Raw genomic sequence first — 14,205 nt, 5'->3', positions numbered from 1 at the left:
CCTAACTCGGTTACATTTCACACCACAATCAATAATGTCTAACCATAACTCGGTTTATATAGACTAACCTATCTTGCTAGCCAAGACATTACCAAATATAATAAAACCCTAATTGCAACACCATAAACCCATTACATCATTAATGAATTTCACAGGCCCAATAGGTCCAACCCGATCACAGACACATGGCGGGCCTATTAAGTTGGAAATTACGTCCAACATTCTTCTGTTCTAGGAAAATCCCGCCGCCCGAGTGTTGATTGCGATAACTTGGTTGGGATAAGATAAGTACGTATTTTAAAAAATATTACAAATCATTTCTTGATTAAATTAGTTTAGTTTTTACAAAGTATTTACTTAATTTGTGTTTGTTACAAAAACTATACTTCAACACACTAATTTTTAAGTTATTATATACAAATTATATTACCTATCGATATTCATATTTCATATTTGGGAGTTTGTATCGTTGTCACCATCAGTTTTACATGAGTTAATTTCACATGTCATACTTTGTGTGAGGGGAGTTTGTAAATTATATGGTAGGGTTTTGAGTGGTTGTGAGTATAAATTATAGGGTGGGCCTATTAAGTTGGAAATTACGTCCAACATTCTTCTGTTCTAGGAAAATCCCGCCGCCCGAGTGTTGATTGCGATAACTTGGTTGGGATAAGATAAGTACGTATTTTAAAAAATATTACAAATCATTTCTTGATTAAATTAGTTTAGTTTTTACAAAGTATTTACTTAATTTGTGTTTGTTACAAAAACTATACTTCAACACACTAATTTTTAAGTTATTATATACAAATTATATTACCTATCGATATTCATATTTCATATTTGGGAGTTTGTATCGTTGTCACCATCAGTTTTACATGAGTTAATTTCACATGTCATACTTTGTGTGAGGGGAGTTTGTAAATTATATGGTAGGGTTTTGAGTGGTTGTGAGTATAAATTATAGGGTGGAGAGAGAAAATGTAATGATTTTTTGTAAATTTGAAGAAAAGGTATTGATTTTTTTGTAAATTATAGAGTGAAAAGATAAAACTGTAATGATAAAAGTATAAAAAAATATTATTTAATTAAACAAAAAAAATATTAGTTTTTAGTGTAATCATATAGATTATGGGGTCGAGGATAGACTGAGAATGCTCTTACAACATCCAAAGGGCTGAAAATGCATATTTTTCCTACAAACTCAATGGCACATGAGCAGTGGTTTTATTTATTTATTTTAATTTACCCATTGTGAAATGAAGCCCATGCAGTTATTACTTGATTAATATAGTAATTTTCTTAATTATAGTAATTAAATTAATAAAAAATAATATTCAAATAAAATTCTCAAAACATACAAATGAAAAAAAACAACAAACTTTTATAACTATTTCTTTTGGTATTTATTTCGAAATATTTTTTTTCTCTTCTGCAAGCTTCCATTCGAACCCCGTCAAATGATCAATTTTTTGCTTGCTGTCCTTAACCTCGATTCCTTGAATATGTGATCAAGTTTGGAATCCAACTGGTCCATATTTTATTGGAATTCGTCATCGTTTGATGAAGACGATTGTTTGCCTTTGTTTTTCTTTATTTATTTATTTATTTTGCCATACCTTTAACACCGACGGGATGTGGCAATTCCTCAGGGAACTCAATTTCGTCGTCTGTACCGTTTAATTTAATTTGTCAACAGGCATATGAGGCGAGTTAAGAAGATGACTCGGAGGTTTTAGACAGTTTAGGAGAAGTAGTCATCAATGAAACTAAATGTCATTTTGAACTTTGTTTATGATTATACATGGCGTATCAATAATGTCTTCAACAAAAACCCGGTGCAACGTGTTGGTTATAAAAACTCGCTAGCATAAATATACAACGTATGAAGTAATAAATACATATTAATAAACATGGGTTTAATTTAATTTAGAGAAACAAACAAATATTGATATTTTGTAGTGGATTACCTAGTCTGAATGCAAGAAGTAATGTGATGATCACATCAAGCAAAGCTTTGTAGGAACATGTTTTGGTGTGTATTATTTTCATGTTTTAACTAAAGTAGCTTTCACCTCAAAATCTTTGTGTTCATTGAGTTCTAAACCAATTTTCAAACTACATTATTATTGCTTTATTATAATTGGCTAAGTAGTAGCGTTTTTAGGGTTGTTGGAATCCTTACACTACACTTTTTGATAATTACTTTTTGAAAAGGAAGTTTTTCCAACACATGCCTCTGAGTGTTCATTTCGTTAACTTTTATTCGGCGACCATTCTTCTTGATGATCATTTCTTAGTGTCCTTAGTCATGTATCACGCGATGAGATTAATTTGGGTTTGTATTATACCCATATTGAAAAACAAATAATATAAAAACTTATGTGCTTGATGAGTTGTAATTTGAGATAGAGCCTAACAAATAGTATACGGGTCGTGTATCAGCTTAATATTTAAAATGGATGGTGGTGTTTCATGGTTTGGCCCTAGTTCATAGATTGGATCATTGGAAGTCTCACTAATCCTGATTGTAATGTGGATGGGCCACCTAGTTTCATACTAATTCAATGGTCAAAAGACTCATCTAATGATTTTAGTGTCATCAATATCACTTAAGTGTAATTAGATTAACTCATTGGTTTGTAAGGGTGAAGCCCGTAAGTAAGGGTGTGTGGATGGGGTTTAGGGGGCACAACCCCCGGAAGTAGGGTCCAAGGAGTAGCAGCCCTAGTGGGTCCAAGAGGTTGAGCCCGTGGTGCCATTTTGCTTCTAGACCCAAGCCTAAAACTTCGTTGAAGCAGTTTTCAAAAAACTTAATACGAGAATTTGGTCACTTCTAGGGTACGAACAATCATAACACAAATACAACTCTTTTTCTTGAACCTAAGATGGGCTTATCTTACAAATCAATTTTCAAGAATATAATTTCTACAAATTTAGCATCATGATTTAGACTAAAGATAGAACAAGAACAATATCTGATCCTCAATGCACATAAGAGAGCAGATGTTGTATTTTTTAAAAAATTTTAATCATAGTTTTTGAACTCCATAAAAATGTAACAAGATGTGTTTTGGATCTGTCGTAAGCTAGTTGCAAGATCTGTCATGTTTTCACCAATGACACATCTATAAACATACCAAGAAATGTCATCAGACACATCCCAAGGTGCGAGCCCATGAGCCTTCTTTGACGATCAAGTTGATTATTTAAGCATATTGTTGTTAATGGATGGGACTAAAAATGTTCTCTAGTTCCTATAGGACTATCGAAAAGTATTCCCGCGAGCGAGATACAGTAGTTTCTCATACTTTTTAAATATTCCTCTTTCGTGGGATCATTTTGGATATTTGTATGAGACGAATATATTTATTAAAGATCGCGTGGTCTGTTAATAATAACGGCATGTGATAAGCGTATCAAGGAACCAAATAGATTTATAGCACTGATGACAATACCTTTGTAATACCTTGGGCAAAACTCACAACACCCTGAAACATAAGAGACTGATTCAAATAGAGTGCATAGTTTTAAGAGGCATGGCATGTTTTGTGGCCACAACACACCCCACCAAATAATCACAGTTAACTATATTGATCAAAAGCAGAGTCATTATGGGTGGCCTTTTAAAAAAAATCTCTGCCTCATCAACAAAACAAAGTCATTAGTGATGGCAATATCATGACTATGACAAAGGTACTACAATATGATATCAGAGCAACTCTGACGTTATTCAAGATTGCGCGGAAACCAAGTTGAGGAAATGAGTCCTAATGAGAATGTTGTAACATCTTAGTAAATCCCATATTAGCATCGTATACGAGAGCTAACAGAATAAATATCGTGGATCCAATACTAAAGATGACGCATTGGGAGGTCACAATCATATTAGATTTCATGAGAAGTCTGTGATTAAATATGCTTGAGCAAGAACAATATCAAAACTAGTGACCTGCGTGCAACTAGAATAGTATATATTCTAGTGCTTCATGTTTATGTCATGTTACCTCATAAGCAGTTTCCAAATTCTTGGATATGCAAATGTAGCACTGTGTTGACACAATCAAACTCAATGTATTGGCAATATGTGAGTTAATCCTCTGTGTTCTAGTTTTTGGGTTAATGTAATCATTGTTCGTGTTAACCATTTCAATGTCGTGCTTTTTTCAAATAAAAAACATTTTCCGAAAATGAAATCAAAACCATCAACTCTAAACTTTTGTAGTTGTAGCTTGGTTGAATTTTGTGGTGTGAAAAAAAAAATTCGAATTTGAAGTTGTAGCTTGGTTGAATTTTGGATATCTGAATATTCGAATTAGGATATCAAAATATTTGGATTCGGATAGAAAATTTTGTATATCCGAATTATCCGATGTATTTTTTTAAAACTATTAAAATTTAAATATCAATTAGAAATTTTGGATGTTTACATGTTTTAGGTACCCGAATTTTTTTAATAAAAATATATATTTTTTAGAGTACGGATATCTATTTGGAAATTCTAATCCAAAATTTTGGATATAGATTCAGATACTGAGATTCACTATCCAAAATTTTCTGGTATCTGAAACTCTAGAAATCTAAATATAACCACCCCTATTATATTAACGAAAGAAATTGCATTTATCAAAGCAATTTCCATAATTATCAAGCAAAGCAAAAGCATTCTTACTTATAAACCAATAATGAAAACAAAAATGCTCTATCAGCGTTTACGTACACTATACATTAAATCAATTTCTATAACCATCAAAGTATCACTATACAATTGTTACCAGTAAACAATTGCTTTACCACTAAACTTGGTTTTAAAGTATCTAAATAACGAATAGTTCATTTGAGGTTGCTATCCATCCATGGAGAATTTCCAATATCTCACATTCGTAATGCAAAGAAAAGTGGGTATGTTTCCCTAGCGACTAGCGAGAATGAATGGTACCGGGTAGTCGGGTACTGGTATCGTATTGCTACTATAAATGAATCAGTTACTGTAGGTATAAATTCGGTACTCGCTTTTTTAGGTTTTGGGATCGGTACGATGCCGACATTTTACCGATTTTTTGTTTTCGGTATTGGTACCCATTTTGAGGGATTTTCGGTACCAATACGGTACAGGTATTTTACCGAACTCTTTCCTTCGGTATAAGTACAGAACTGTCTCATACCAAGTATTTTCGATACCAAACTAATATCCGTGTTTAAAGATTTTTGATACTGATACCAAGCTCGTTCCTATTTTCCTGAGAGCCCATCCTTTATACACATACTTTACTTCATAACCATATCATATGAGAGAGAGAATTAGAAAATAGAGATGTGTGTATATGTATACAATACGTGCCAAGAAATTTGAGAATTCAAATAGTACCAAACATTTATTGATAATTTATTTTATGAAACGATAAATTTTATGAAAGAAACGAGAAATATTATAGGTGAAGTTAAATCGTTTAGTTTTTTGTGGCTGAAAAATAGGAATAAGAATTTTCGGGTTGTTAGAGAAATTGGTGTAAGTTTGATCTAATATAGTTTTCCTTTTTTGTTTTTGTTTTTAGCGGTGGCTCTTCCGTGTTCAGTACGCGAAGGAGGGGTCCTGCTTCTATTTTTTTGTTGGCTAGTGTTGACTGAAATTTTGTTTCCGAAAAAAAAATGTACTCGTGTTTTGCAACTCGTTAGTAGTGAGCTTATAGAAAGTTGTTCGTAATTTAGTTTGAACGCTCGAGCCGAATGTAGACCTTGCACTATTATAAATAAATTAATGGAAAATCACCAAAATAGTCCTATGAACAAAAAACTTTATCAAAATAGCCATTGAAAACACGAGATTACCACTTAACCAGAACTTCAAATGTCTTTTTGGCACAGGAAGGCAATTAAGGTTGGCATAGAACATTCTCGTCGCTGACTTACAATGGCGCAGGAGTAGGCTATCGAGGCTATTAGTAGGAGTGAAAAGAAGAGACGGGCATAAGAGAAGATGCGTTGCGCCATACGGCATGGATTAAGCAACTTAATTATTTGCATGATATCGTAGGAGAAAAGGTCAATAACTATCTTTGTAAACCTAAAAGTTGAACGTTATTTTATTGATTATGTATTTGGTCAAAAAGGGTTATTTTGGTGATGTATAATTGTGAATTGTTCCCTTATCATTTGAGGCTTCTATTTAAATATAATAATCATCATAACAAAAGAAAAAAGAAAAAAAGAGCCAACTATATATGGAGGCAAAATCTGTCTGGATTTCAAACACGAGCTCAACTTCTTGATCGAATTGTTGATGGAATCGACTGAGTTCGTTTATCGAATAATTCTAGACATGTTTAGAATGAACCAAAAGCATTTATGTATCGTTTTTATTGCAATGTTGGGCCATCTAGTTCCACCAATTATGCATATTACCTCGTTAACGAAATTGAATTATGTAAAATTGTAAAAATATTGTTTCCAATAGATCGATCTATTGTGTAATGGATTGAACCAAATTACAACATGCCCGGTAGCATATAACCTATTGCTTTACAGCAAAAAAGTTGTATAGTTTCCACTTTAATTTGGAAAAGGTATTGGAGTATCAACTTCCTTTTTGTAGGGCGTATAAGGTGACATGTGTAGTCTATTATCAAAAATGCAAAGAAAGTGATGAGAATATATTAGATACAGTAGTACTTTAACCATCACAATTCTATATCCAACACCACTTCAATAAATATCTTGTGTTGATGTGCACAACCACTACACTAATAGTTAGAGCTTTTGGCCGTCGGGAATTCTTTCACAAAATGCCTTTTTCCGACATATTTATAATAAAATTAGTGAACTCCCCCATATGATAATGTAGCGGAAATTCAGTCGGTATTGATTTGGTTTTGTTTGTAAGGTGTCAACACTTGTTCTAGCAACCGAAAGATAAAACCCAGATAATAAAATTGTAATATGCCCAAAACAATATCGACACACGTTTACCTCAATTAAAAATCATAAAAACGAATGTTGGTACCGGTATTGGTAATACCAGGGCCGGCCCTAAGGAATTAAATACCTCGGCTGAGTCGAAATAAAAAAATCTGCCCAAACGAGTAACGAAATATATAAGCTAATTTTTTTTAAACGAAGATTAACATTATAACATAAACATAGCAAAAGTATGGTATTAAAATCAAATACTGTAATAGCTAGCAGCTAACCGTCGATTCGTGAAGTTCTCCTAACATTCTTGACAGCAAACTGTTTGATCACCTCCTAACAATTTATATGATCTAAGATTTCGTTTTCAATAGCTATCATTGCCAATCCACTTAAATTAATGAATTTCTACAAAAGAACACATATACGGCTTAATTTCCAATGAGATTCATGATCTATGACAAGTATGCATAAATCAACTCGATAATTTAGTGTTTCTGTCGGTGTTGAAATCTTTACCAATAACAACTCCCTTAATCGATCATGAACTCCATGGCTATCTGATAAAGATTTGTTCGGTAAAAAACATAATTTAGTCAAGGTGGCGTGCCTTGTGGTCAACAGCGGCGACACTTAACGGCCTCGTCAAGTGTGTTTGATGGTCACCTAATTGTCCGAAAAAGAAAAATTTGAACAAAAATTCAAAAAGTTCAGAAAAAAAAATTAAGTATCCAGAAACAAAAAACTTTAAAACACTTGAACAAACCTAAAAACATTCAAAAGCTCGGATCTAAAATTAAACTTTCAATAACATGAAATTGAGCACTAAATCACTTTATATAATCTTGTAATCGTAAAAAAATCATTAATCGACCATCGATTTGATCATCGATTCCATAATATTAACAAATATGGAATGTATTTAAACTTTTATCAATTGAAAACAATTCCCAATTTTTTTTTAAAAAGTTAAAAATAGTTTTTAGGAGTTTTTAAGTTTTCTCTTTAGGAGGAGTTTTCATTAGAACTCACCCCTATATATATATATATATATATATATATATATATGGCTCCCGAAATAAAGGGTTCGGCTCGCCCGCTCCCAAGGCAGGCCATGGATAATACCGATAACGGTACTAGTGTTGTTTAGTCGTGATTGATTTGGTTCAATAGTTAGTTCATTACACGAGAACACATATGCCATCCTAATGATTTTTCACTTGATACCTTTTATCATACAACTTGCGCACGAATCTTAGTTCGTCATCATCATCTTTACCCATCTATGATCCTTGATGCAAGCTTGAATTTTGATGCTACCCGATATAACATAGTGCCTTTTACAATCAACACAAAACAAGATATTCCAAAAGAATATTAGCAATTATGACCTAGCTTATCAAAAGGGAAAAGGAAGACTAAAAGGAGGCATAATCCCTTAAAGTTATTGGGTCTATAAGATGTGGATGGAAACATATTTGGTCTCCTAATCGAATACATAATGAACAACCAAAGATGATTTACGAAACTATTGAACTAGGGGGGTGTTTGGTACAGAGAAAAAGAATGGGAAGAAATGGAAATAGAAATGGGAGAGAAATGGAATTGGAGAGAAATAGAAATGGGTGGAGAATTGACAATCATTTCCTTTGTTTGGTACAATAGAGAAATGGGTGGAGAAACGGGAGCAGAGACGTGATTAGGGTTCCGCCTCGGCATCATCATGGTGGAGAAATGGTGGCTCAGAGACGCGTCGCAACACCGCGAACGGAGTAGAGCGTCATCATCATCGCCGCGCAACATCAACACCGCGATTTAGGGTTCCGCCTCGCAACACCGCCTCGCGATTTAGGGTTTCGTTTTGGCTCAGAGACGCGAACGGACGTGGCTGCGGCGTCGGCCGCCGTGCCGGACGTCGGCATCATCATCACCATCGCCGGTCGGAGCATCATCATCATCATACGCGAACGGAGTAGAGCACAGACGCGATTTAGAAGCAGAGAGAATTCCATTTCTCTTCCAAATGGAGAGAATTGGATTTCTCTACTTTTTGCCTACACCCAATTCTCAGAGAAAACCAATTCTCCGCCCAATTCTCCGCCTAATTCTCCCAAACAAGAGAAACCTAATTCTCCACCCTCAAATCTCTCTACCAAACACCCCCTAGGATTCTTTTTCCCAAATACCTGATTTTGACATGGAATAATTTCCTTTATCTGCTTTTGGATGATTCCTTTTAGGATAAGGTTAAAATACAAGTATAATAAAAATGAGAAAGATGAGAGGGTATTTTATTTGTTGATCTTAGATTTAGATTGCGGGGATTAATTTAAGAATATAAAAATTGATGATGAGGGCATTAAGGTAATAACCCACTTATGATAACTTTCTCTCTTCAAATGCAAGGCACATGTCAATTCCTTATCATTTTAAAACTTCCATAACTTTTTCATACGACATAACAAAAAATCACCATAATAACAAGTGTTTTTTTATCTTTAATATGAATATCATATGGTTATGTAAAAATAAAAAAGAATAGTGGGTTTTTTATATTGTGTTATTTGTTTGTTCATTGTGTTTCTTAATTGGGTTTTTCTATGCATTGTGCTATAGATTTTACGCCATTTTGTCTTTTTGTTCGTCACTGTGTCTTTGTGCTAAACATTTGTCTTTCTACTTATCATTGTGCTTTAGTCATCGTGTAATATGCTCATTGTCTTTTTTTGAAATTGACATGTAGCATTCACTTAAACTGAGAAAAATAGTTTTGCGTTTAAGCCATTGTGTAATATGTAGTTTTCATTGTGTTTTACGTTTCATGTCATTGTGATATATGTATTCACCATTGTGTCTTACGTTTCAGGTCATTGTGTTATATGTATTAATCATTGTGTTTTACATTTCAGGTTATTGTGTGATATTTATTCATCATTGTGTTTTATGTATTAGATAAGCTGTTGGTATTTTTCATTATATTTGCATATTATTATTACACAAAGGTTTTATTAGTATTTAAAAAATAGGCATTTATATATTTCCCCACCTTAAACCTTTTAATTGCATATTTTCCCTCCTTTAGACATGTATATTACATATTTACATATTTCATCAAAATTAAGTTAATTAATGACAATTTTACCCTTTCATTTTAATTATTAATTAAACAAACAAGAAGATTTCATCCTTCAAATGGTTGGCTTGCTGTGTCAGTCTCATAGTTAGGGTTGTCACTTTTACCCGAAACCCGAAACCCGACCCGAAAAAACCCGCACCCGAACCCGAACTAACCCGACCCGAAGAACCCGAACCCGAGAAAAGACTAACCCGAACCGAAGTAATTTGGGTTGGTTCTCGGGTTTGATTTATAAGTTTCGGGTCAACCCGAAAAACCCGAATAAACTTTTAGTTTTAAAATTTAATATATTTTTATGTATAATAAGCTAAGTTTTAGCCACTAAAATTATCATAATCTAGATCTAATCGACTGTTGTCATTATAACTATTATGGATCGATTGTTTATTATTAATTTATGTTTTCCGTTTATTACTAATAGTAACTGAAATCGAACAACCAAATCACGCCCGATTGAATACGATTAAGGCCCGGGTTAGTTTACTCTTCTTTTGAATTGTTTTATCAAGTTATGTTAGTTTGTTATTTGATTATATGTGTTATAAGTAAAAAAGAATATGTTGTTTTAATATAGCATTGTAGTTTTTAAATTTTTTTTGTTTTTGTGTTTTTTTTTTCTTTTGTTTGTTTGTTTTTTAGGATACTTGAAACCCGATTAACCCAACCCGAAAAAACCCGAACCCGAATTACCTGAACCCGAAAAACCCGTGAGAGATTTGGGTTGAGTTTCGGGTCAAGATTTAAAACTTTGAAACCTGAAGAACCCGACCCAAAAAACCCGAAACCCGAATAACAAACCCGAAAAACACCCCTACTCATAGTTGCATCTGGTTAAATTGTTAGAGGCATTTAGAAGATTCACATTCTAAATACTATTAATTAGTTTAATAATTAGGTACCCTTTCAATATCTTTGTGGTAAAAACTGGACAGCTATCAAAAACGGCGAAACCAAACATTTGCAACCCATCTACCCATGTAGAATTCATTTGATGGAGTTGTGATCAAAGTCCACGTTTCCGGCCTAGAAACAATCAAATAAATTGTAGTGGTTGAAACAATAAATAACTCAGCATACTAGACATGAAACAAAGAAGAATCGAACATCCACACTTGAAACAAAGAATCAATTGCAACGATGAATTGCTGTCGTTCTCGTTGCGTGACTGGATGCCGGAAGAGTTGAACAATTGGAAGAATCGAACGATAAGGTAAATGTTTCAATGTCGGAATAATTGAACGTAACATGCGTGAATGGAGCAGGAAGAATTGAATGGCAAAGACAATTGGGGAAATCTGGTTTGGATTTGGGGTCGAAGTTAGGTATTTTCAGGATGTGGGTGTTTTTAAATTCTAAGGGTAAATGAGTAAGGGAAAATATGTAAAAATCCCTTAAAAAAACGCAATGGTAAGCTGAAAGACACAACGATGAAAAAAACATAATGACAAACAGATCGACACAATAACGAAAAAGGACACAATGGTAAGCAAAAAGACACAATGATGTATTTTTTGTTTAATTTATATATAACAAAATCATACTCATATTAAAGATAAAAAAACACTTGTTATTATGGTGATTTTTTTTAAATGTCATATGAAAAGGTTATAGACGTTTTAAAATGATGAAGGAATTAACATGAGACTTGTATGTGGAAAGATAAAATGTGTACAATTATTTTTATACCATTTTTCCTTTGGTCCTCATTTGACACATGTCAATAAATTATGGTTTCTTACACTTCTCATTTTTGTTGGCCTTTATAGAATAACTCAACCTTTACTTTTTAACCGTAAAACATATGAATTGTTTTTTAAACCATGTGTTTCCTTAGCAGGATAAATGTGTACTATTTTCTTTAAAATTTACACTACTTTACTCGGGCCCTCAACTTTATACATAATCTAATTTCTTATTATACCATTAAAGTAAGATAACTTTTTCACACAACATCATTCTAAGTTCTAACATCATTCTAAGGTTTCCACATATGATATCACACAGATGCCATGTGAACAGTTTCCTATTTTATCAAGCCAATCAATTATGTTATATTTGAAAATCCCAATAAATAAGTTATAGAAATATTCTAGATGAATGACTATATACATATATACAGGAGGAGTTATCATACAAAGTTAAAAATGGTACTAAACGTGCGAACTACACAAACATTGAAATTTTGGTGGTGGCATAATCGTAAATAATAGGACATTGATTCTTCACGCTCCACAAATAAACATCGCTCGACGTCTTCATCAAATTTAATTGCTTCATCAAATTGTTTCCCAAATTCCATCAAAATCGCTCGTTATCTTCATCACATTATTTTGATTTTAGAATTAGAATCATTTGCCATACACTTCAATTTGAGTTTTGGGATCGCTTAATTGAGCCCACGTAATGCAATAACATGTCGATTACAGATTTTGAAGTTTTTAGGGATTTTAAAGAATGTTCAGATGTAGAAGACGATATGATAATTACTCTATTTATATAACAAGAGTAATTATGAAATCAAACAAATTATGAACCCCCTTGTTTTACAAATTACTCTACTTATAGATTTTATTACTCTCCTTGTAATATATAATTACGCTACTTGAAAATGAAAATTACTCTATTTGTAATAAAATTACACTGCTTGTAATTGAAAATTACTCATACTTTTAATAAAATTATGCTACTTGTAATTGGAAATTACTCTACTTATAATATAAATTACACAACTTGAAATTGAAAATTACTCTACTTTTATGTTTACTCACAATACTAGTAACATAATTACTCTATGTAACGTCCGTAAATTTTCGTAAAAAGGGTAAGCCTAATAAAGCTTGTATATTCTCGGGATTTATCCGGCATTCCTCGGAGACCTTCTCGTCATTCCAGTACGTTAAATAAATTAACTTTTCATGCAAGTTGCTACATCTTTCAATCTGGAGGGTCTAGAGTGTAACTTTGATTATAACATAACAAAAACCCTAACTCTCCCTTTCCCTCTTGGCCGATCGGACGCAGGAGCCTCCCAAGCTCCTTCTTTTTCTTCTTCCAACCATGTTTAAGGTATAAAATCTCAATTCAAGGTTAGTCTAACGTCCATGCAAGTCTTTTTCACCGTTAAACCCTTTATTGAATATGTTAGGGTTGAGTTTTGATGATAACAGTTTCTGACAGATTCGTACTCGTTTATTGTTCGGTCTGTAACTCGATGAAAATTTATTTCTTTTAATCTATTCTTGTTTCTATGATGTTCTACTTTGAGTCTAGTTTCTAGAAAGGTATAATATGTAATTTTTGAACGAGATTTGAATGGTTTTTATGATTTTATAAGATCGTGTGTCAAAGCTGATGCGGGGTGACGGATTCTGGTCTGTCTTCCCGACATCATAACTCTTTTTTGACAAGTCCAAATTGGTTGATTCCACTTCTTAAAGTTCATATTTTGAGTTAAGATTACAAACCAATTGGAATCGTTTAATTTGGTTTGGCAATGATTTTTAAACAAATAAAACACTTTTGCTGCGCACTGAAATAGCTGCACGTAACTTTCTGTGTTGGAGAAATTTTTATGATTTTTGAGTGAATTGGAAAAATATAATAAAAGTATTTTTAGATACCCAAGACATTTATACAACTCTGGTAAAAATTTCATAATTTATTCCTGTGTAATAAAATACACTTTTGCATGCTAAAATCTGCTCCTTATTTTCGACATTGATCAATTCTTTCGGTTTAGGACTTAACCGATGGCTGACCAATTGAGGTCCTTTCGGGGCTGTTTTAATTGAAGTTCTTGCTCTATCATCTTCCTAGGTATGTCTTGTATATCATACTTTAGTATCATGAGTTTTGGCATTCGTTAGATTGGTCAATTGTTGATGAAGTGAAAACTAGGTTTCGGTTGTCTAGTTTGTCAATTGTTGCGTCTAGTGCGTTGTTTGAGAGAACTAACAACCAATTCAGTTTTTGTAACTTCGGTTTGATATACGGGCTGTGGAAAAATGATTTTTGTAAGTATTGGGGCTGAATTGGATGTCGGTTACTCAAACGGGTCGGTACGACGCGAATTCGCGTTTATTTGGTAGTTGGTGCGTTGTACTTGCGAGTTACCGACCCATCCAACTCGTGTAGTGTTATGTGGGCTAGTAGGCTGTGAATTT

General features: G+C 33.2%; 1 protein-coding gene across 1 annotated transcript in view; it reads right to left on the bottom strand.

Annotated features, from left to right (window-relative positions):
• The window catches only part of LOC143630566 (ubiquitin-conjugating enzyme E2 2-like), a 206,936-nt gene extending 192,972 nt beyond the window's left edge, over positions 1-13,964 (bottom strand). The window contains exon 1 of the mRNA XM_077099549.1: positions 13,958-13,964. The gene's annotated coding sequence lies outside the window, so the exon portion shown is untranslated. The remainder of the gene's footprint in view (positions 1-13,957) is intronic.
• Between the last annotated feature and the right edge of the window lie 241 nt (positions 13,965-14,205).

Source organism: Bidens hawaiensis, unplaced genomic scaffold (assembly GCF_021521415.1).
Source record: "Bidens hawaiensis isolate Kalapana, Puna unplaced genomic scaffold, B.hawaiensis_p1.1 tig00005770_1, whole genome shotgun sequence".
NCBI classification, from domain to species: Eukaryota; Viridiplantae; Streptophyta; class Magnoliopsida; order Asterales; family Asteraceae; genus Bidens; species Bidens hawaiensis.
Note: the sequence above shows the minus strand (reverse complement) of the source record. Positions and strands in the feature narration are given on the sequence as shown.